This window comes from Physeter macrocephalus, chromosome 7 (genome assembly GCF_002837175.3).
Source record: "Physeter macrocephalus isolate SW-GA chromosome 7, ASM283717v5, whole genome shotgun sequence".
NCBI lineage: Eukaryota > Metazoa > Chordata > Mammalia > Artiodactyla > Physeteridae > Physeter > Physeter macrocephalus.
Window position 1 is genome coordinate 4,673,565 of NC_041220.1, and position 25,965 is coordinate 4,699,529.

Consider the following 25,965-nt stretch of genomic DNA (forward strand, 5'->3'; position numbering starts at 1 on the left):
TGTGTGAGTGTGTGTGTGTGTGTGTGTGTGTGTGTGTGAATGCTGCCAGATCTGGTTTTGTTTTGTTTTGTTTTTCCTTTGAGGTCATGGAGAACTCTCATCTCTTCCTCTGCTGTCTTTTCCTGTGTGCGCCTTTGGTCATATGTTTTCCCTCCATCCTTTATCTCCATTTTCTCTCTCTTCTAATAGCTACCACAGTTTTCTCTTTGTTCTTTTAAAGTCCACTGGGGCCAAGCAGCTCAACAGTAATGGGTAATCTCAGTACTACAGAGGAAATGGGGCTTCAAATTGGATTACTTATCTGAAATACCTTCTAAACCAATCTGAATGTATTTCCTTCTTCAGAGGCACCTTTTAATTAGGTTTTCTCATTCAGGGGAGAGTTTGATTCAAAATGAAGCACACTTAAGCACAATTTCTTGGTGCCCGATTTGGTGATCACTCCTCCATTTTGACAATCTCATTCTCATCAAGAGAAGGGTTTGCAGAAAATAAGAGCCACATGTTAATCTGCTTCTCACATTTCTTCTGTCCATTTCTGTCTCTTTGAACTTTAGAATTGGACCACTGGTTAAACCATCTTTATTTCTTCTATGGCTACCCACACACCAGGATCTTACAACTTAAAGTAGAGAATTTTAGAGTGAGCTGTTGAGTGACAGCTTACTCTAGAGAACTTTGTATTTATTTCCAAAATCTAAAAACAGTTTACTTCAATTTGTCTTCATTTTGGTCTACATTACACTATGTATGGCTGATATTTTTATGCTTTGTTTGGAGTTTTAACTTGTTGTTTTCTTCTCTTTATTGCTGTGATTACAGGACCTCACATGTGTCATGCATATTACAGTATTCGATAAATATGGATTAAATGGATGAAATAATTAATGCAAAGTCTTTGCAATTACAAAGAAAATTAATGGAATGTCCATTGTCGTGAAAATACTATTTAAGCTATATCTAATACTATGTTTTCTTGTTGTGGTATGTATAGTACTTAAGACATTTTAACAATAGAATTTCCATTGAAAATGCCAGAAAGACAGAGGAACACAAAATAAGGCAGAAGGAGAAGAAGGATGGAGAGGGGGAAAAGGAAAGGAAATATTAATTGCCATATGTAGGTATGGAGGACAAGATGGAGCCCATCAGGAATGACTAAATCCAAACATTCAGAGCAGGTTCCATGAATTTTGTTTCTTCTTTCTCTTAATTTTACTTGACTGTGCTATGTACTTAATGAGGCAACAGGGCCAATGAATAGACCAAGTCTCCTCATCCAGAAGAGACGGCAGAGACAATAGCAGGAAAGACATATGTTGGATTCATCTGTCACGGTGCTCAGATGAAGTGGTGCTGTGGTTATATATGTCTGGATCAAGGGACTATCCATGGGGCCGATATACTATTAATCTTTTGTATATTTTAGTTAGTTTATATACAGATAATGCATATTGAACTTTTGATAGTTTTGTATGGCTCAGTGGAAGAGAATTCAACTTCTTCAAGCATAGTAATAGCCTGAATGATATGTAGATTTCAAGAACGTGACAGCATTTTTAGAACTCTCAAGCTAGAAACTCTAAAGATTGTCAACCACTTCCTTGTTAGTCCCTTTATAGACTGGAAGGAGGGATGCTGACTTGTTTCATTCGAGACTCCAGCGTCCTGTAGCCTGGCGCTTGTCTGGCATAGCTGTTGAAAGCAGGGGCAGGAAAGGAATTCTAAAGGCTTTAATGCTTGTCACTGACAGCAGGGAACAGTGACACTCTTGGAGAAAGAGACATTGCTGAAAAAGGTGTCCAAGAAAGACTGAACTAAACTTTATGTGCTTAACAAGGAAACACTATTATTATTATTATTTACACTGAACCCTCAGAACAAGTTTTTATACTACTTTCCAGAAGTGTGTTCTTTTCCTTTATATAAACGGGCATATTAACCAGATTATATTACCTGCAAATGCAAATTTCTAACGTGAATTTTTTTAAAGTTTACATTACCATACTTGAGTTCAGAGAAAACATAATAAGCACCGTAACCATCGTAATACAGAATTCTCACTGCTATTATTATTATGGTTATTATTACCAAACTTTAATTCCTTTTTGTCATGAGGTTACTGCCATTAAGTTCTTAGGAAGGAATCAATAGGAAAGTGTTTTATTTTGGAACTCTTGAGTTTGATGAAAAAAAATTGAAGAGAACATCTGAATAAACAACCAAATTATTCAATATAGTAGAAAAATAAGCTGAGAGAGCAAAGAAATATGGACTTGCAGAGTGAGCAGGAGACTTAAAATAAAACCTCCTTCAAGTAGTGTATGTAGTAGATATTTCACATGGATTTTTCACTAATATTTTATTTCTTTTGGTTACTTAATCATTAAAATGAAAAAAAAATGCAAGTATTGTTAAAATGAAAATAAGAAGCTTAGCTTTTAATTATTTCCAGAAAACATTAAGTTCATATGGAAACACTGACCTATTTTGAATGACGACTACATATAGGTGAGATCTCTTGCCTTAATTTTAAGGCAAACAGCTAAAAGTGTATGAGATGTTTGATTATCACTGATTAAGAACATTTTTCTAAGTGTTTGCATAATCATATTTTGTTACAGTTAAACTAGCACCTGCTGTAACTCTGAATACACCCGAGAGAATTTTAAATAACAGATCACAGCAAAAGAAGATGACTGCTTTCAGATACCCGCTGTGATAGACAATTTTTTCTTGGGACCCAGTATTGATTTTTTGTGGTTTTGTTTTGTCTTTTTAACTTTGTGTTTGCACTGTCTGGACTTAAAATATAAGACGTGTCTTATTATAAGATTTCAGACATTAATGGTTAAAGGTATAAAGCATTTCACCAGGAAAGATATCCTACAAAATATATTTTGTGAAGATTGTTGGTCAAATATAATTTCTCAACTTTATCGAGGGATATATTGCGTAAATTAAAATGCTCAAATTTTAAGTTCACAATTCAGTGACTTTTGACAAATACATACACTGATGTAACCACTGCCTTAATAGAGATGCAGACTATTTCCTTCAACCACGTTGGTCAGCCTCCTCGTTCCCCTTTGCCATCAATCCTTCCCACCTTGATACCAGGCAACTGATGTGCTTTTTAACAATAGATTAGAGTTACCAATTCTACAACTTTATATAATGAAATAATATAGTGTGTACTATTTTATGTTTGTTTTTTCCTCAGTATAATAATTTTGAGATCTACCAGTGTGGTCTATGTACCAGTGTGGTCATGGTTTCCTTTATCTTTTTTATCTTTATCTTTTTCTTGAATCCAAGTTTTCATTAGTAATTTGAAATTACTTCTTTTATGTCTGTCTCCTATATCCAATATCATAGTCATCTGGGATAGGTGTTTTGGTTATGTGTCACATTTTCCTGCTTTTTCGCATGTTGCATAATTTTTATTTTGGAAAAGACATTGTTGATGATACATTGAAGATGATCAAGCTTGTTATATTTCTCTGAAGAGTGTTGATTTTTCAAAAACATGTTTAATTATTGGCTGAGCACTTGAACTTGTGCAACTTGCTTTTAGGTTCTGCTTATACATCTCTGTGAAAATTCCAAGGTGTTGCCCAAATTCCTCTCACACAGTAGTGTTACCAAACCAAACTTACGTCTGCTTGCCTGCAGCCAGTAAAGCAAATCTACTGACACCCAGTTGTGGTGAAGGAAAGTGCAGCGTTAATTGCAGGGAGTCCAGGTAGCTAGTGGTCAAAAGGCCGAAACTCTTCTCTTTGATAGCTTTTAGGGAAAGAATTTAAAGACAGGGTGAAGGAGAGGGTTCTGGGGCACGTGAACAGCTCATGAACTTTCTTCTGATTGGTCGGTGGTGAGGTAACTGGGAGTCAACATCATCAACTTTCTGGTTTCCAACAGTCTAGGGTCTATGTGCTTGTGGGCAGCAAACAGTTAACTTCTTCCACGTGGTGGGGTTTCAGTATCTGAAAAACAGCTCAAATGTTCCGACAGGGCTCAGAATATTATCTATAGCCATTGAGGAGGGACTAAAGGTCCTTGACTTTGTTTAATGGCAAGTTACTACTATTTTGTCTTGCTTGACTGTTTTCCTTTCTTTCTACATTTTTTCAGTTCTCTGATTAAACTTACTCTTTGGAACTTGGGGAAGTCCTAGGAGGTTTTTCTACAGAAAAGGAGCAGGCAGAGAACATAAGATGAGGGTCTCTGTTCCAGGAACCCCGCCCCCGCCTCCCCATAGAGTCCTCCTGGGTTACAGTAGGACTCAATATTAAATTTTGTCTTCCCTGTGGACTTTTCAGGGCTTGCTTTTAGATGTTCTTGAGATAATAATCCATTCAAGACCACAGACACAGTCTTTGTTGCTAGGTATAGTCTTTCTGTTGTCACAGTTGAATGCTAGGAGCGATAATATGCATATTATGGCTTCTACAGAAATCCAGCATTTCCATAGCATTGCTTGACATTTATTGTCTCTGTTAAATTTTCAATCCCATGCAACTTCCCTCTGGTAAGTCTCATATGATGTTTCTCTGAGCGTGTACTGCCCACCTCTTAGCCAAGGAATCTCCACACAGGCTTCTGGGGTTTCTGTCTGGGAAATATCCTCTTCTCAAGTGCTCTATTTTGCTACGTTCAGCCACTTCATCTGCCGGGGGACTCTGATCTCCATCTCCTGAGCTCCGAGGGACCACCACAGTCTACTTGGACTACAGCTTGCTCTGCCAGTTCAGACACAGAACATGGACAGAGAGCTGGAGTGATCTGTCGAGTGACATGCATCGTGAGTTTTCTTTCTTTCTGTAACTGCAGTTTTCACTACCTAATGCTGAAAAGCATTTATCTTAGATTTTTGTCTCATATATTTTGTCCAGATTTATGATTTTTAGAGAATTAAGAGCAGTCTGATGTTTGTTACTTTTCATCACTGGATCATAAGTCCATTCAAACATATTTTTATTTGTATGATTTCCTATAAAATTACACAAAAATAGGAAATGATTCATCACATATGATAATAGAGAGTTATATGTGTCTTTTCCTTCAGATGGACTTTTGAATTTTGATATATTGGGGGTTTTTAATAATCATCTTACATGATTTAAATAATCCATAAACCATTTATTTAAATAATCTAAATAATATTTAAATATTTATTTAAATAATCATCAAGTATACATAAGATTTTGGAATCATGAAAAGATTTTTCTTGTTTATTTAAAAATCAAATAATAAGCTTGGGGTCCCCCACAGACCAATTCTTACAACCGGGACATTGCAATGAAACCCTAAATGTCTCACACATACAAAATTCTAAGTCTGTATCAGAAATGAAGAATAGAAAGGAATTGATTTTGTCTGCTTATATACATTAGAACAACACAGCTGCCAACCCTTTTCCTCCGTAGAGGCTGAAAAACTTTGCTATTTGGAGACAAAACCAGAAAGGATTCTGAGTTCACACACTAACATTTTGGCCTGTAAATAAATGCTCCAAGGACCAGAGAAGTCTTGGTGTCTCAGATTTAAAACCTACTGATGTCTTCCTGGTACTGGTCTTCATTTTCCCTGGTAATGTTTACACATACCTTTTGAGTTACATAAATCTCGCTGGAGATCTTTCACAATCTATACAGATGTAAACGAAATTCCCAAGGTTATTCTTAGCCCAGAATCTCCAGTTTTTAGCAAAATTAATGCAAGAATTCTCTATTCTATAGGAACACAAAAATATTTCTACACACTCAAAATGTTCCACAAAGAAAAATTGAAGAGGAAGTAGAGAACCTTATGGAATGTCCTAAGATCTTCAATCTTTGAGTAACTGTCTGAAACAAATGTCTGAAGCAAATAAACAAACAAACAGAATGCTGTAAGACCCTAGATGTTTTGCTTGGAAGCAAATCATTATGAACACCTCTGTAAGATACACACTAACAGCTCAGTCTACACCACAAAAATAATTTTGGGGGTGATGAAACTATTTCACACTTGATTGTAAATATGAGCAATTATGTAAATTTATTCAAAAGTATACTTAGAATAGTTTAATTTTATTTTATGTAAATTACAACTCAGTAAAGAAGTATAAATTACATGGTAAAAGCATTTGTTGTGACTTAAGAAAGTTTTTACCAACTTCCCCCAGAAAAAAGAAAAGGAAAAAATAGCCATCTAATTTCTTTCGTTTGGTTGTTAGTATTAAATAATATCAATGATAGACAATCCCCTGAAATCACTAAGTAAAATATAAATGTTATGTATAATATAGGCATACCTTGGAGATACTGTGGGTTCAGTTCCAGACTACTGCAAAAAAGTGAATATTGCAATAAAGCAAGTTATATAATATTTTGGTTTTCTGCTATATAAATATACAAGTTATGTAATTTACTTTATGCTGTAGTCTAAAGACTACAGTGCTGTTGATCTTAAAGAAATGGACTGGTAGATATTTCTCCAGCAAAGATGGATTCATTCGGGATCATCAGAGAATTATAATTCAGGTTCTAACCATGGAGAGCCACATGCAAGTCCCTGAATGGCAAGGGAAGGAGAAGTGTTTTATAGAGAGGAAAAGGAAGCTGGGAAGGCTGTAGTAAACAAAGAGTCCATGGCTTTTCATTGGCTGAATCCTTGCCAAGAAAGAAGAGGGGTCTTTCTTCTTCCTGTTGGGCTCTGCTATCTTTACAGAGCATGACAGCTCTCCCTTCTGGTCTCCCATCTCTATTTAATTGATTTTTCTCTTTATTAATATTTTACATTTTCTCCTTTGGATCAAGATCTTTTTCTGAAATCATCACTGATCAAGAGGCAGGTTTTCTAGTTTCAGCAGCATTTTGTCCCTCAGTGTCAGAATGGACCTTTCCTGGCCGTAGTATCACACATCAGAGAAAAACTGCACAGATTGGAAACCTATTAACGTCACATTTGAGTAACAAGGAGGGGTAGGAGGGAGACCTCTCAGGCACTTTTTATCTAAAGTCCATATGTTATCAAGAGCATAGACATTGGAGATCATCTGAAGTATTAAGTCATCCTCAAAAGTTTAATGACAAACTTCCAACTGACCTGGTCTGGACATCTTGGGAAAGTTATCAGATGTTGTCTGCTTCAACTCTGGGAAATCTACTTTCAGGTCATCAGACAATGTGTGGGTCCAGTCAGGGTTCAGTGCTTTTTTAGCGAATCCAAGTGTCTTTTTCTTGGAGTTCGCAGTACAATGATTGGTTAGCAGTACATGATAGGGGCCTTTCCAGTGAGGTTGAAGAGAGTGCTTCTGAATGTGTCTTTTTCAATAGATGAAATCTCCAGGTTGCAAGGTGTGATGCTTAGGGTCTTCATCTCCTGAGAGCGCACTGTGAAAAGATTGCTCTACCAAAACATGGTTATTTTTAATAGAAGCAATTAGGCCTTTGCAATATTGGAGCAGCACTCCTTCTATCAGCTGTGGGTCCAAAGAAGCAGAAGTCATGTGCCTTGAGCATCCTGTGACTATCTCAAAAGGTGAGAATTTATGAGTTCCAAAAGGATGTGAGATATAGAAGGATCAATGACAATGGTTTTGGCCAAGGTATTTGGAGAGCCTCTACAAATTTTGCCAACTGAGATTAATGCTGTTTATGTCTGACTTAACCAGAGGATTGAGGGTGGCAAGCACAGTCAAAGTGCTGCAAAAAGGGCCGAACAACACAGGCTTGTCAAAGCACCTGGCCAGTAAAATGGGTTCCTTGATCACTATGAAGTTAGAGAGGAGTTCCTCAGGTAGAGATAATCTTTTCCAAAAGGACTTTAGCTACAGAAGCGACAGTAGCCTGTCTGCAAGGGAAGGCTTCAGGGCAGTGTGAAAATACACACACCATGACTAAAACATATTTATATCCATAAGATGCAAGAAGAGTTACGAAATCCACTTTCCAGACCTTGAATTGTCCATTAGGTAGTTTAAAATGCCCCAGAGCAGGATGAACATACTTCCCTGGGTTGTACATTGGACAGTGAGACAAGGAGGTAGGCACTGTTTGTGGCCTTGTTAATGTTTCCCCACCAACACTGATTTATGAAGGCTACAATTTTATCAGTAGACCAACAGTTTAAAACAGATATAGTGATGAGGAGTGGGAACTTTAGAGTCTCTGGTAGGATTAGCTTCTTATTTGGTCCACACCAGAGTTTTCTCTTTTTATTAAATCAACAATTATTGAATTTCCATCTTGTTTTTCCTTTTCCTAGGCCAATTATTTGCCTTCTCTAGCCAGTTTTCTAAGTTATCATTTGTGGAAATATCCCTTGGACCACGATGGAGGTTTGGTAGCTGTTGGTTCTTTAAGGGAAGCATTTTTTTACAGAAATATCAGCAAGGAGGTGATTTCCTCCTTCCAGGGAGTCAAGTTTAGAATGCCCTGAAGTCATCATAATAGCTAAAGCTGCAGAGAAAAGAGGTTGCCCTCAATAATTCCTGAATATAGGTGCCATTTTAAATTTTATTTCCACCAGAAGTAAGGAAGCCATGTTGCTTCCACAACATTTTAAAATCATGAGCTACTCTGAATACATATCTACTATCAGTATAAATATTGGCAGTTTTGTCCTTGGTTAAAGTACAAGCCCATATAAGAGCATATACTTCAGCCTGTTGGTTGAAGTAGCCATAGGTAAAGATGCTGCCTCAACAACATCCAAAGGCGTTGAATAGCATACCCAGTGCAATATTTGCCATTGTTACCTATTAAGTAAGAATCATCAGCAAACCATGAAAAGTCAACATTACCCAATGAAATCTCCTGTAAGTCATTACAAGGAGTCAGGAGAGAGTCTGTCAGTGTTAATCAGTCCTAAGGGACTTTGTCAGTGTCAGAGGAAAGAAGAGTAGCTGGATTAAAGTTATTAAAATGTAAAAGAGTTATGTGAAGGGCAGTTAACAAAGGACTCCGTAAGAGGTGAGGTGGCTGGTTGAGAAATGCTGAGTATGAATGAGAACTCAGAAGAGCTTCTACTGCATGAGGTACAAAAATGGCTACAGTAGATTCCACAATGATTGTCTCGATGGCCTTAACCAAAAGGGTAATGGCAGTAATTCCTCTAAGGTAAGAGGTGGGGGGGGGAGTATCCCCATGTCACAGGGTCCAGTGATTGGCTATAATACCTATTGTTCAATGGTGGTCCCCATGTTTTTAGGTGAGCACGCCAAGGATATTCCCTTCATTTTCATATACAAAAGGAAGAAGGAAATCTGATCATTGGGATGCCCAGGGCAGGTGGGTTAATCAAATTCTCTTTAAGACCTTGAAGGCTATGTTGTTGGTTTCATCCCATAAATTACACTAGGGTTGTTATTATTGAGTAAAACCTACAGAGGTTTGGCTATAAGAGATAAATTTGGAATCCAATTTTAGGAATAAACAACTAGCCAGAGAAAAACTTTCAGTTGGCACTTAGTTTTGTATTTTGTGGCACTTAGGACACCATGAAATCTATCTTGATCTAGGTGTAGCCCTTTTTCTGATATCAGATGCCCTAAACATTGAGCCTGAACTTTAACTTTTCTTTGGTTACCTTACGTCCCTTTCAGGCTAAAAGCTTTAGCAAGTGCTGTTTTCCTAAGAAGAAGCTAAAGAGGGAAAGCAGAGAGGCAAATCAGCCACACATTGCAACCAATAGGGCCTCCAGGGAACTTTATATCATCCAGATCAGCCTTTAAGGCTTGCAGTAAATTAGGACTCTCAGTAATCCTGAGGTACTACTGTCCAGATGAATTGTTTTTCTCCTCAAGTGAAGGAAAAGTGTATTGGTGAACTTCATCAACTGGAATACTAAATAATGCACTGCATAAATCAATTACAGTAAAGAATTTACTTCCAGTAGGAATGAGTGTTAGTAATGTATGAGCGTTAGGAACAACAGGCTGTAGAAGGATAACAATGTCATTCATTGCTCAGAGTTCTTGGACAAACCTCCACTCTCAGCCCTTAGGTTTTCTCACTAGTGAAATGGGGGTGTTACAGGGGCTAGCAAAGGGATAATGAAGGCTTGAGCCCTGTAAGCTTTCATGATTGGCTTTATGCCTCGAAGGGCTTCTGTGCTTAGAAGGAACTGATTAATTCTGGGAGAGGTTATGAGGGGTGTATTATAATTTTGATGGGAGGTGGGAATGTTGCCAACATCAGTTGGAGATTTTGCCCGTAATGAAAATGGTAGCGGATTCAATAGGGACAGATGATCACTGTTTCCAGAATTGGCTCTGGTTCTGTCAGAGACGGAAAAATTAAAGACGTCAAAGGGCCATTTAATTCACCTCGTGATAACTAGTGTCAATTTCTAGAATTATTTTCTCCTTTTGAGAGAAGGAAGTTCTGGCATGATGCTTCTCTAAGAAATCTTGGCTTGGTAATTGGATAGAAGCAAAGGAACCAAGGAGAAAGGGGTAGGTATTTCTCAAAGGGCCTAAACAAGAGGGAATGGGTTTAGAGACAGGAGCCTCTAGAGGTTCATTAGAGATCCCACGATTTGAACTATTTTAGCACTCTGAGGCAGGGGCTGCTTTATAGTAATGGAGCTGAGCACTGAGAGTATATGCTCCTGTGTCAACTAGGACTGGAAGACATTCATCCCCAGTCTGGGGAAATGTTTCTCCACGCTGATTAAGAGGGAGGGTTAAGAGCCCCTGTGGTTACTTGGAGTCTCATCACTGAGAATTAGGAGGGCGTTGGGAAGGCTGGTTAGAGGGCTGAAGGTTCTTAAGGTGCTTAGATTTGTAACAATCCTTTTTCCAATACCCTAGCTCTTTGAAGTGATAGCAAAAACCAGGAGAATTTTGGTTTCATTCAGGAGCCTTCATTTGCTGGGTTGGAAGATTAATAATTTCGGTGTTCTTCCTTTAAGGTGACTCATCAGGATACGAGGGAGCTGGTTTGTCAAATTAACTAAATCTGGCGTGGACATAGTCTCCATTCCTTCCTGGTCCTTTATACTAAAAGAGAAAGGTCCCAGTTCGGCCCAGTAATAAACATAGAGTTAAAAGGTACTTGGGTGGAATCAACGTCTGAAGAAAGACCAGAATCTTCTTTAAAAACTTTCTGAAATTGATTGTAATGTTCATGAACACATTTGTCAGATTTTTGTGTGCAAGGCTGAATTTTGTTACAATCTGTTAACAAGCTTTGGAAAAGCCCTAGGAATTTCCTCAGTGAAGTCACCTAGCAATTGCCTGAGCTTGATCATATAAGTTAGTGGCTGGTCTCCCGGGTGTAATTCTAGAGACCTGTCAGGACTTCCCCAGTTAGTGGTTTTCATCCAATGCTGGGCATGACCTTTACCAACAACATATGAGCTAACTGATATAAGTTAGAAAAAGCAGGTTAATACATTTGAGTGACTATATTAAATTCCTCAGCAATCTGTGAGGATCTTCAGTTACTTTGGGAAAATCTTTGACTATGGCTCACACTTCAACTTTAGTCCAGGGAGTATAAGAAATTAAGGGTTTAGCTCTGGACCCTAAAAAGGCTTCATTTTAAAGGGACAGATTCTGGCAAGTTCAGGGGAAAAGGGAGTGGGAGTTTCAGAGGAAAGGAGAAGCTTGGCCAGAGAATTGGTAGATGGGAAGTGAGGATAGAGTGGAGACATACGGGGCATAGAAGGGGAGGAGGAAGATGACACCAGAGGCAAAGTCTAAGACAAAGATGCCAAGAAAGAAGAAGAGCCCGAGGCTTCAGGAGCCATTTTTATCTTTCTTAGTTGCCTGTTTCCCTCAGTTAATCTTAAAATCTTATTTTGCAGGGAGGCAATTTTAGATTCCTGATAACTTTTTTCCTGATAACCATTCCACTCAGTTCTGGAAAACTTTGAGCTATTCTAGTCTAGTTCAATATTAAGGAAATTAAGTTTGGAGATTTCAAAAGGTCCCCATAATGGCCACTGAAATTCTAAATTGCCTTTGGTCAGGTTGGTCCATCTAGTTAGAAATCAGTATGAGGAAGGACCATGGTTTTAAACATAAAATTGTTGGAGTCTCTAACAATTTAAACATAAAATTGTTGGAGTCTCTAGCAAAAGAGGGTATCCCCCTCTTTTGAGGGGGATACCCTCAAAATACTAGGTGATCTCATCCCCTAGAGGCTTTTCCTCTAGAATAAAGAACAATTGTCAAACAGCTCAAAGAGCTTAGAGCACAAACAGCTCTATTCAAACAGCTTGCAAGACAATTGCAACCAGGCTTAAGAAGACAGCTTGATCCCAGAAGATCAAGGGCTTTTTAAAGTCCGTCTCCAGAGGAGACTATTCCTTCCAAAGGAATAGTCCAAAGGCTGAACGCCTGGCACAGTTTCATTTGAAGCAGCCCCTCCCCAAGGGAATTGGAGCAAGGGAAATTTCACCCAGCTTTGGTTGAAACAGTCTAATCTCAAGATGAGGCAAAAGAGCCAAAAGAGTACTCAACATACAGAACAAGGACTTAACCAGAAAGACAAAACCTTTGAATAGATCCTAAATAAAGCCTGGAGAACTTCAAACGTGAGAGGGTGAGAGCTCAGATCTAGGAAAAAGATGTGTATTTGAACTCTAGGCTCAGCGAGAAGGCAGTGAGTGACGACAGGCTCAGTTGTGGGTACCACATCTGTTTGCTCACCAGCCCCAAAACCATTGAGTGTCTTCTCTGGTCCCTGTGAAGGCCACTAAAATGCTGACCTAAAACAAATAGACAGGTGGGTCTACCACCATAGTGAGCCACAGGCAAGTCCCCACACAGCAAGGGAAGGAGAATGCTTTTAATAAGGAGGAAAAAGAAGTTGGGAGGGCTCTAGAGAACAAGGAGTCCATGGCTTTCCATTGACTGAGTCCTGGTCAAGAAAGAAGAGGAATCTCTTCTTCCTGTTGGGCTCCTCTATCCTCACAGGGCTTGTGAGATCCCATTCTGGTCTCCCAATTCTATTTTGCCAGGCTTCGGTTTAGTAATTTTTATAATGTTCAATAGCATTATGTCTAAAAAAAGTGCATCCCTTAATTTAAAAATATTTTACTGCTAAAAAATGCTAACTATCACCTGAGCCTTCAGAAAGTTGTAGTAATGACATCAAAGATCATTGATCACAGCTCACCATAAAAAATACAATAATAATAATAAAGTTTGAAATATTATGAGAATTACCAAAATGCGACACAGAGATATGAAGTGAGCCAATGCCACTGGAAAACTGTCACTGATAGACTTGCTTGATGCAGAATAGCCACAAACCTTCAATTAGTAAAAACTGCAGTATCTGCGAAGCTCAATATAGCAAAGCACAACAAAAGGAGGGGTGCTGAAATCTATTTGCAGATTATTAAATAATTTCAATGTAGCAACAATTTAAATAAGGACTCTAATCCAATATGAAACTACCTAAAAAAAAAAAATAGGAATAAAGACAATGCCAGAGAATCTGCAGTCAAACTTACCTTCAGATAATTCAAAAATTATTTGGAAATAAGGAATTTTCCCTTCTAAATATTCCTCAAGTTACAGTTTTGAATTACCATAGGGTCATGGATATTCTACCTCCTAAACATTCCATTTATAACAGTATAAATGAAACAGCAGAGAGAAACATTTTTCTGTTAAAAAACAAAAATGACCCATCTTTCCCGAAGAAGCTGAATCAGAATACTTGAATTTAAAGGCAAAGATTTTTTGACCATTTGCTTTTCATTTATGATACGTCTAAAAACACGGTCTTCTAGATATATATATAATACCATATATTAAATGTCAGCTATGGCAAAACTTTGATCCTCTCCAGTCCTGAAACTTTTCTTTGATCAACCAAACTTAGTTAACCAAACTTGTCGCTGTGTGAAGATGGAGTTACACCTTTTACACATATATCTATAATTCATGGTTCACCTTTGTGTAATGAATGAGATAAAGCTGCAATGCCATATTTATTTTCTGCATGAATACAGAAAGGACACAGCATCATTTATTAAAAAATACATGTTTTCCCAATTAATCTTTCTACTTATAGCAAACATGTGTCCATATATACATGAGGGTCTTTCTTAAGGTCTCTGTGTTTCTGTTGTTCTGCTTGTCTAGCCCCAACATTATTGTCTTAGTTACTATAATTTGAACAAATATTATATGCAATATAACCAGACCATGAGCAATCACACCTGGATCTGATGAAGAGGACTGAACGTCGTCCATAAGGAATAGACTTTCAAGTGGATAAAGCAACTATTTAATTCTTTGGGGGTGCATTTTCTGGTGAGAGATGTCTGTGCCGTTTGTGTAGAAAAGAAAGTTGTAGGCGGACACGTGGGTGGCCAAAGAGGTAGATTGTTGTAGAAACTGCTTATTTTCCTACAATATTTGTTTTTATCTCTCTGTCTTCCTATCACTTGTCTGTCTGTCGGTCTATCTGTTCTCTCACTCTTTCCCTTTTTCTGTCTCTGTCGCTCTCATTCTATCTCTTTCTCTTGCTGCATACAGTATTGAAACCCCTGATCTTCATCAGGACATACAACCACCTGGATTAAATTGTACACTTTCCAATCATCTATGGAGCCAAATGTGGCTGTGTTTATAATTTTTAGCTAGTAGTTTGTAAGTGCAGTGTAAAGTACAAAAACTTTTAGAATGAGTTTTTTAAAAAGTGATGTGTTATCCTTCCTCATCCCATTTTCTTTCCTGTTGACTAAAATGTAGACTCAGCGCCTGCAGCCCCAGATACCATGTTAGTGAATAAGATTACTTTGGGAACAGAAGTAGAATAGCAGAGGAAAGAATGAAGGTACCTTGCTCTGTAACAACAGGAAATGTCATACTAGTTCTAGACTGACTATTGGAAGACTTCATATACTTGAGAGAAAAATGACATCTTTCTTTTTTTAAGCAACTATAATTTGAGGTATTGTGTTACTAACTTCTATAATTCATTCCAGATGGATATTACTTCAGATGACCAGTAAGAAGTGAGTTTACAACTTGTTTTCTTAGTGTCTGAAATCACTACATACATGAATGTCTATTGAAGCAGGATAAGAGGTAATGGTAAAAGCTGTGTATCATCTAATATAATCAGATTTTTAAAAAATAGTTCAGAAAAATTAAAAAAATAACTTTAGGAGAGAGGTACAAAAGAATTTCACACAAAATAATTATAGTTCAATCAGAAAAACATAATAAATAATATGAATAAGAATATATAACATCCCAAGCAAATAACTTCTAGGAGGAGAAACAAAGGATTTTCAAGTGTATTTCAAAGACTACAATAATTTTAAGTTAACATATTTTATATAAACCTACATAGGAAAAAGAATACAACCATAAAATCAATTGCATTTTTAAATATGTGATATCACAGCTGCATGATAATGGGTTAATAATATATTCAGAATGCTATGAAGTTCTTCAGTTTTCAAGGCAATTAATTTTTTCATTTCCTATCAAAGTGCAAGGACTTTTGTAAATTAAAGATATTGTAGTACTACTTTCATTTATGAATAAAAAAAGGAAATTTATTTAAAATTGTAATATTCTACAAAAAAAGTAGATAAAAATTTTTTTTCCCAATATATATTTTATATAGACCCTTTAAACTACATATATTGAGAATTAGAAAGAAAAATACTCTCAAATTATTAGGGAAACAAATTATAAAAAAAGGTTTTTAAAGACTATTTTTTGCAATGTTCATCAATTTTTAAATTTGTGTTTCATAATAAAGCATCCCGCAAAGTCGGAAAGTATTGTCAACTACCAATTGGCATTTTCCATTGTCACTTGCCATCTACCTCTACAGGGATTAAATCATGAGCCGCTGCAGCTGCTGAGCTTCGACACCCCCTTAAAGGAGTTCAGGCCGGAGGGAAGAAATGAGGCACCCTGTGCTCTGGGAAAAACCGGCAGAACAGGTCTTCAGATAGATATTTCAGGAGACGATTTTATGAGCCCAGCTCTGGTATTTCCTCATATCTAGAAAAGCACTAAAATCCTTCATGGTGACGACTGGTCCTCGTGACGAGTAACCTTCACGAGACTAGCAGAACCTTCTGCAAAAATATGTGCTTGTTTGCATGTATCCCCCCTTCACCCAAATCACATCTATACTGACCTTCCCCCCTGCCTCTTTGCAGCAGTTTGTCAGAGCTGTCTGGGATGCTGTCTCCCGAGCTGCAGTCCTTATTTTGCCCCAAATAAAACTTAACTCACAGCTCTTACGTTGTGCATTTTTTTCAAGTCGCCGATTATGGCGACCATGAATAAGGGACCCAGAGTGGACTTCTCTCCTTCGCCTGAACTCTAGAGGTACGGAAGCCTTGGTACCAGCAGAGGCCCCTTACGCCCAGCGGACTCCTTGCAGAGTCCAGACGAATTTGGGTGAGTCTCTCCCGGCTCTCGGGTCTCCGGTATTGGTGGATGATCCGGCGCTTTATTTGGCGGTGTAGCAGGTACCTGCCTCCTCCCAGTTGAAAGAGACTTGGGGAGTGGCGGGGGGGGGGTTCCTGTTGACTAAAATGTAGACTCAGCGCCTGCAGCCCCAGATACCATGTTAGTGAATAAGATTACTTTGGGAACAGAAGTAGAATAGCAGAGGAAAGAATGAAGGTACCTTGCTCTGTAACAACAGGAAATGTCATACTAGTTCTAGACTGACTATTGGAAGACTTCATATACTTGAGAGAAAAATGACATCTTTCTTTTTTTAAGCAACTATAATTTGAGGTATTGTGTTACTAACTTCTATAATTCATTCCAGATGAATATTACTTCAGATGACCAGTAAGAAGTGAGTTTACAACTTGTTTTCTTAGTGTCTGAAATCACTACATACATGAATGTCTATTGAAGCAGGATAAGAGGTAATGGTAAAAGCTGTGTATCATCTAATATAATCAGATTTTTAAAAAATAGTTCAGAAAAATTAAAAAAATAACTTTAGGAGAGAGGTACAAAAGAATTTCACACAAAATAATTATAGTTCAATCAGAAAAACATAATAAATAATATGAATAAGAATATATAACATCCCAAGCAAATAACTTCTAGGAGGAGAAACAAAGGATTTTCAAGTGTATTTCAAAGACTACAATAATTTTAAGTTAACATATTTTATATAAACCTACATAGGAAAAAGAATACAACCATAAAATCAATTGCATTTTTAAATATGTGATATCACAGCTGCATGATAATGGGTTAATAATATATTCAGAATGCTATGAAGTTCTTCAGTTTTCAAGGCAATTAATTTTTTCATTTCCTATTCAAAGTGCAAGGGCTTTTGTAAATTAAAGATATTGTAGTGCTACTTTCATTTATGGATAAGAAAAAAAAAGGAAATTTATTTAAAATTGTAATATTCTACAAAAAAAGTAGATAAAAATTTTTTTTCCCAATATATATTTTATATAGACCCTTTAAACTACATATATTGAGAATTAGAAAGAAAAATACTCTCAAATTATTAGGGAAACAAATTATAAAAAAAGGTTTTTAAAGACTATTTTTTGCAATGTTCATCAATTTTTAAATTTGTGTTTCATAATAAAGCATCCCGCAAAGTCGGAAAGTATTGTCAACTACCAATTGGCATTTTCCATTGTCACTTGCCATCTACCTCTACAGGGATTAAATCATGAGCCGCTGCAGCTGCTGAGCTTCGACACCCCCTTAAAGGAGTTCAGGCCGGAGGGAAGAAATGAGGCACCCTGTGCTCTGGGAAAAACCGGCAGAACAGGTCTTCAGATAGATATTTCAGGAGACGATTTTATGAGCCCAGCTCTGGTATTTCCTCATATCTAGAAAAGCACTAAAATCCTTCATGGTGACGACTGGTCCTCGTGACGAGTAACCTTCACGAGACTAGCAGAACCTTCTGCAAAAATATGTGCTTGTTTGCATGTATCCCCCCTTCACCCAAATCACATCTATACTGACCTTCCCCCCTGCCTCTTTGCAGCAGTTTGTCAGAGCTGTCTGGGATGCTGTCTCCCGAGCTGCAGTCCTTATTTTGCCCCAAATAAAACTTAACTCACAGCTCTTACGTTGTGCATTTTTTTCAAGTCGCCGATTATGGCGACCATGAATAAGGGACCCAGAGTGGACTTCTCTCCTTCGCCTGAACTCTAGAGGTACGGAAGCCTTGGTACCAGCAGAGGCCCCTTACGCCCAGCGGACTCCTTGCAGAGTCCAGACGAATTTGGGTGAGTCTCTCCCGGCTCTCGGGTCTCCGGTATTGGTGGATGATCCGGCGCTTTATTTGGCGGTGTAGCAGGTACCTGCCTCCTCCCAGTTGAAAGAGACTTGGGGAGTGGCGGGGGGGGGGGCGGGCGGCCTGGTTGAAAGATACCAGGGAAATCCCCACCCAGTGGAAAGCTACTGGGCGTGTGTGTGGGGGGTGGTGGTGGCTGGTTTGTTCAGTTGTGGGAGACTGAGTAGTCTGCGCTGAGTGGTTAGGTAAGAGGCTATTCTGATGCTTTTCTTCAATTCGGCCGCCTTAATAGAATTTGTTGGGATAAAAGTGAACCTATTACATGAGAGCTTTGCTCCAAAGAAAAAGGACAAGACTTCTCCTGGCCAGTCACGGCTTTCTCAGGCGACTGAGAAATTTACCAGAGCGGCGGAGGCAGAGGCCTCATACCGTGCAGTGGTCCCATAGGGAAACCCAGGCGTTCATTAAAACACTTGCTCATCCCGGGGTCGCAGGTGAGAATTGGCCACTCCGCCATCCCAGCACTTGCGGTGGTCTTAGACCGCCGAAGGGAGAACCTGAGACCGTAAGAGGGCTGAAGCGACTCTGGGGGGATGCCTAGAGGAGTTCAGCTTCAAGAGCACCGTGGGCCACCACACAATTTCACGAGTACATTTTCGCCCTGACAACTTCAACTTTAAAAGGAGAAATAGAGCCTCTCAAACACAGAAACAAGGGACATCAGAAAGCCAGCCTCTGACTAACACTCCAGGCCAGGTTTATGTACATACAAAAACTCATACTTGCAAGTACCTACTTAATTGGGGAAATTATCAACCGAAAATGACCAAATTGGGGTTCTTTTGATATTCCAAATTAATATTTTTGCACTCACAGTTAGAAAAAAAAAAAAAAAGCTGGCCATAAGATCAAACAGACTGAAAGGAATGCTTACTTTGATTGGTATCTAGAAGCTTCTAAAAGAGGAAATGATAGAGTAACTTCTTTGCAGGATACCAACAATTAATTACTTGAAACTATATCAGACCAACTTTTCAAAACCATTAAGAAGAAAGAAAAGGGGGTATCTACAAAAATTATGAACCTTCAGTTGCACCAATTAAGTACACAAGGCCAGCTGAAGGTTAACCGACCCCCATTTAACTCCCAACCAGTAGAGAAAGCTAGCTTGAAGGAAGAACAAAAAAATTCTCTTCAGAATTCTGACCCTAAAGGAATAAATCTTACTAAGAGAACCTGATTTTCTCTCCCTGTGCCTTGAGACCAGAGCTCTCAGGAACACTTATCTTATCTAGACCATCTCTAATTCCTGAGATTGGGGAAAAAAAAAATGGAAGAAGGCTTTAAAAATTTTCTTATTCCAACTGTTATTTATAAACTAGTCAGTTTTATATTATGATATCTGATTCATGACTAAGTTTAGAAAATGAAGCTATGAGATCTCTTGTTGTCTCTGTCTGGATATATGTATGTCTCAGTATGTGTCTTTGTCTTTGGATAATATTGCTGTGGTTAATTTGTAAACGAGCTCTATTTAATTAGCTTGAAGAAAAGTAAGTGCTTACAAATTAAACAATTCTAAATACAAGAGAAATTAAGCTAAATAAATTTCAGGTTCACGTGAAGTGGGAAATATTCAGTATTAAATTAATATCTGGTATTAATGTTTAAGTTTGTTGATCTAATTAATATAGACATGTCTTTAAATTCATGAACATTAAGTATAATACCTTTATTGTGCCTAGGTTTAATATAAGCTGCATAAAATCTTGTTATATCAGTTACAAATTTGTCAGCAAGGAAAGTAACTTGATGTGAAGAAACTTTTACGGAAAGAAAATGTAAATGAGATAAGAGCTTTTAGATAAAGTCTGTTGAGAATAATTATGCTTTAGGAATGTCCATCTAAAATAGTCTCTCCAGATTCTGGTAACTTGAAGTTCTAGAGTTGTGCTAAATTAAGTGGTGGAATTGAATTCCACCATTTAACTTAATTGACTAGCTAGTTCATTCCCAAATAAAATAAGATACTGAAACATTAATTACTGAACATAGGCTTCCTTTTACAGAGAAACAAAAGATATTTAGGACTATTAATGAATATGTTTGGTGCCACGTTCTCTAAAGAAAGCAAATATTTTTAGAAAATATCACTGGTATTTATGTTCACCAATCTACAGAATGCTAATGTAAAGGACAGTTCATAATTGCTTACTTAGTTTTCACAAGAAATTAAGGTTTTGAGAGCTGAAGATTCTAATTTAAACATGTGATTAAAGCTAATAGAAATAATAAAGGAAACATTTCAGCCTACAGTAGGAAATTAGGATGTGCGTTGTCAGTAAAGAAGAGATGAGGAATGGAATTACATTTTATTAAGGGAAAAGGAAGTAGGTCTGACTTATAGCTGGCTGTTTCTGAATGGAAAAAAAAGTGATGGTTACAGAAAGTGATAAAAAGTTTTGTGGAAAGTGGACCCCAAGAAAAGAGTTTTGTGCATGGTCAGAACTGACTAAGTTTAAAATAAATTGAGTAAATGAATTTTAAAAGTAAGTGGGTGCAAAACTTGAATTTGGCTTTTCTCTCTCTTAAGAGGACAAGATGTCTTAAAATGTTGAACTGCCTTTGAGAACAGATTTTAAGTTTCCTTACCTCTTAAGTGATCTGTTCTATATTTGCCCTTGAAATCTTTTAGTGTTACTTTGGCTAAGTGAATAACTATTGTTTCGTAGTGACCTGTGATCCTATCTGACTGAATGTTCTAAACCCTTTCTGATATTTTTTGACAAAACTTCCTAAATCAAATTCTAATGAAGTCCTTTGGACCTCTAGCTAACTTTGGAACGCTTCAAGGAGCCCCTGAAGCATCCCAAAGAGAGATACAAATTAGGTTCATTTGGTACATTAAGTTACATGGGAAGAATTGTCAAATGAGTAATAAATCTTCTTAGGTTATATTGTATGGTAAATGTTACTAATATAGATATCTTAGAAATTATATGGAGTTCCTAAAATTCTAACATGCCCTGGTAAAATGTTATCAGCCATAATTCTAGTTATTATATTAAAGTGTTTTATGTCACTGTATTAACCAAGCTACTCTGTCAGTTTCATTGCATTGTAAGCAGATTTTAAACGTGCCTTAAGTCTTTTTTTTGTTTTTTTTTTGCGGTGAACAGACCTGCCCCTGAAGCATCCCAAAGAGAGATACAAATTAGGTTCATTTGGTACATTAAGTTACATGGGAAGAATTGTCAAATGAGTAATAAATCTTCTTAGGTTATATTGTATGGTAAATGTTACTAATATAGATATCTTAGAAATTATATGGAGTTCCTAAAATTCTAACATGTCCTGGTAAAATGTTATCAGCCATAATTCTAGTTATTATATTAAAGTGTTTTATGTCACTGTATTAACCAAGCTACTCTGTCAGTTTCATTGCATTGTAAGCAGATTTTAAACGTGCCTTAAGTCTTTTTATTGTTTTTTTTTGCGGTGAACAGACCTCTCACTGCTGTGGCCTCTCCCGCTGCGGAGCACAGGCTCCGGACGCGCAGGCTCAGTGGCCATGGCTCACGGGCCCAGCCGCTCCGCGGCACGTGGAATGTTCCCGGACCGGGGCACGAACCCGTGCCCCCTGCATCGGCAGGCGGACTCTCAACCACTGCGCCACCAGGGAAGCCCGTGCCTTAAGTATTTTGTCATTATAGACACGGTTTCACTCTAATGCCTTTGCAAAAATGCTTCCTCTTCAAGAAGATTTATAGAAAGAACTTTTGGATAAATACAAGTTTCTGACTTTCAGACCATAGTGCTGAACTGGGTAAGAAGCTGAAGAATTCTAATGAAAAACCTGATGGTTTCATAAAGCTGTTAACAAAAAGGATTAGTTACATGGAACTGAGTGAACTGGTGAATATGGTTATAAATTTTATGGTTTCTCTCTGAAAAATTACCGGTTTAAATATGTGTTTTCCAGGTGTAAAGAAAACCTTCCCCTCAAACTAATTATGACTTACAGTAATCTGGTAAATTATACCTTTGTAAGCCGGATTGAAACATTTATCTTTTCTTTCTATTTGTTCTCTCCAGACATTGGAAACTCTTAGGTTTCCAGCAGCTTTATCAGGTAAATTAGGAAGGCTGCCTCACTAACAGGTATAGAAAACTCAAGGTATTTGGGGGACTTTGAAAAGGGAGGAATTCACCTAGATCTGTTAGGAGAAATCTGTGATAAGCCCTTGATGTGACTTTCCTAGCCCTGAGAGGTCTTTTAAAAGTCCAATCTGAGACCCTTATAAAAGTTTCAGCAAGCGAGTAGCGCATATGATCAATTATAGTTATATAAATCATCAGGCCAAGTTTATTGAGACCAGATTTATTTTCCAAACAAATTAGTCTTAATTTGGTTATATTTGGTAGAAAAGAGGGTAATTTTAGAGAGAAAAAGGTGCTTCAATGAATGTTAAATCCTCACTAACAGGTATAGAAAACTCAAGGTATTTGGGGGACTTTGAAAAGGGAGGAATTCACCTAGATCTGTTAGGAGAAATCTGTGATAAGCCCTTGATGTGACTTTCCTAGCCCTGAGAGGTCTTTTAAAAGTCCAATCTGAGACCCTTATAAAAGTTTCAGCAAGCGAATAGCGCATATGATCAATTATAGTTATATAAATCATCAGGCCAAGTTTATTGAGACCAGATTTATTTTCCAAACAAATTATTCTTTATTTGGTTATATTTGGTAGAAAAGAGGGTAATTTTAGAGAGAAAAAGGTGTTTCAATGAATGTTAAATGCCAGTTTTGTTAATGGAGGTCTGTATTTACTAACTTCCCAGACAGTTGCTTGCTGTTACATTATATTAATGTCAAGTTAAATTGAATTATTAAAAGGACACTCTAAGTTTGTTCCTAGAGCTTATCTCAGTAATCTCTCTTTGGATGAAGTTCAGATGCCCCATGACCTGCAACCAGGGGAGTATGTGTATTAGAAAAGATATCATTTAAAGAATTCACTACAACCCAGATAGAAAGGCCCTCCAGGTACACTTAACTAGCTCATGTGCAGCAAAACTAAAGGGAATTCACTCTCGGATTCATATTTCCCATTTAAAAAGGACCACTGCCCTGGACTGGTCTATAGACAGGACTGCTGACCTCAAATTCACCTTAAAACGATGCTCAAACAGTGGAAACACTCACACCAGGATGAGAAGAAGACAACATTAGAAGTAGACAGTTTACCCAAGATGCTGGACCTGACTCTTATGATCATTTGTAATGTTTTCTTGACTTCTTGGACCTTTGCATATAAATCAAATGTTTTGCTATCCTGGACAAGATCCTACGCTAGTTTTAAAAATCAGTCCACTTGTTGGGCTTGTGACCAATTACCTGTGTCTAATACTTCTGGATTACCTTGGTGGATTTCTCCACTCCAAGGCTCTAATTGGATGGCCCTTAGGAAATTTATTTTAGAAGAAAGAAATTATAGTCCTGTTCAGGGGATCCCCTCACCTAGACAATTAATAACACCTGCTCTGACCCTGGCCATAAAAAAATGAATTTTCCTCTAAAGTTACTCAAGCTCAATCAGAGCTACAAGCAAAATTTCAGCCAAGGAATAAAACCTCCCACAATTATGGGATGGATTTATTTGGTTAACACAAGGCTATGGTCATTTAAGTTTTAAGGCATCCATTTATCTTGGGGACAATTAAATTATAGTAAGGTTAACAAGCCTAGTAACTAGGAAATTGGGCTGGGAGCCTTATGGACAGTGCCAATATATCATTTCCCTGAAAGATAAGGATTGGTACAGGACAGACTAAGTCAGAAGACCTGAGGATATACTGCGCCGCACCTGATGGAAGTTCTTGGGTTAAATATTTACTTCTAACTCTATTAATGTTATTACCTATATTATTTATATTTTGCCCGTTTTACAAGATTATAGTTTCTTGTATTACCAAATGTGTGACTGAGTCGCCAACAAAAATAATGATGACTAGGCAACTTGAAGCAGTTGATCAAATATACAGCTCTGTGTGTGATCGATGACGGCAATAGTGTAACTCTACATATGGGAAGATACAGCAAGAGGGAATTTTTTCCTGGACCATAACAGACTAGGAATGCACGTGGTCCAGAGACCTTTGATGATAAGACCTAGCCCAGCAATAGCACATAGAGTGGCCTATCAGCGAAATCTTTGCCAGACCTAGGAATGAGCCTTCCTAGCACGGTGGGATGAAATGGTCATGAAAAGCCTCCAAAAGCGTGGTTGAATTTATGACCATGAGGGGGCCCTGTCAACTACAAATTGGCATTTTCCATTGGCACTTGCCGTCTGCCTCTACAAGGATTAAATCCTGTGCTGCTGTAGCTGCTGACCTCCAACACCCCCTGAAAGGAGTTCGGGGTGCAGAGCAGGAAGGAGGCCCTCTGCGCTCTGCGAAACACTGGCAGAACAGGGCTTCAGTTAGTTCGATATTTTCAGGAGACGATTTTATGAGCTCAATTCTTGTATCTCCTCATATCTAGAAAAGCACTAAAGTCCTTCATGGTGACGTCTGCTCCTTGTGACGAGTAACCTTCACGAGACTAGCAGAACCTTCTGCAAAAAATATGTGCTTGATTGCATGTATCCCCCTTTCACCGAAGTCACATATATACTGACCTTCCTCTCACTGTTGTGGCCTCTCCCGTTGCGGAGCACAGGCTCCGGACGCGCAGGCTCAGCGGCCATGGCTCACGGGCCCAGCCGCTCCGCGGCATGTGTGATCTTCCCGGGGTGACGTCTGCTCCTTGTGACGAGTAACCTTCACGAGACTAGCAGAACCTTCTGCAAAGTCCTTCATGGTGACGTCTGCTCCTTGTGACGAGTAACCTTCACGAGACTAGCAGAACCTTCTGCAAAGTCCTTCATGGTGACGTCTGCTCCTTGTGACGAGTAACCTTCACGAGACTAGCAGAACCTTCTGCAAAGTCCTTCATGGTGACGTCTGCTCCTTGTGACGAGTAACCTTCACGAGACTAGCAGAACCTTCTGCAAAGTCCTTCATGGTGACGTCTGCTCCTTGTGACGAGTAACCTTCACGAGACCAGCAGAACCTTCTGCAAAGAATATGTGCTTGATTGCATGTATCCTCCCTTCACCAAAGTCACATATATACTGACCTTCCTCTCACTGTTGTGGCCTCTCCCGCTGCGGAGCACAGGCTCCGGACGCGCAGGCTCAGCGGCCACGGCTCACGGGTCCAGCCGCTCCGCGGCATGTGTGATCTTCCCGGACCGGGGCGCGAACCCGCGTCCCCTGCATCGGCAGGCGGATTCTCAACCACTGAGCCACCAGGGAAGGCCCCGCCTCCGGCCTCTTTAGAGCAGCTTCTCAGAGCTATCTGGGATGCTGTCTCCAGGGCTGCAATCCAAATAAAACTTAACTCACAATTCTCCTGTTGTGCATTTTTTTTAAGTCGACAGTATTCAGGTAACTCCATTCCTAAAGTAGTATCATATTTACTGAGGAGATTGTACATTTTCCATAGTTTCCCACATTATAGTGTTGGATATTTACACAATTTGAGCTTATCTCATAAGCCTTCAGGTTCCCTGCCTTTCCTCTTAAGATCTGTGATCAATTTGTTCTGGATTCCTCAGTTTGACCCCAAATAAAAGATTCCCTTTGTGCATGAATCATGTTCTAACATTTAGAGGAAATAAAAATGGAATAAAAAATACAGAACTG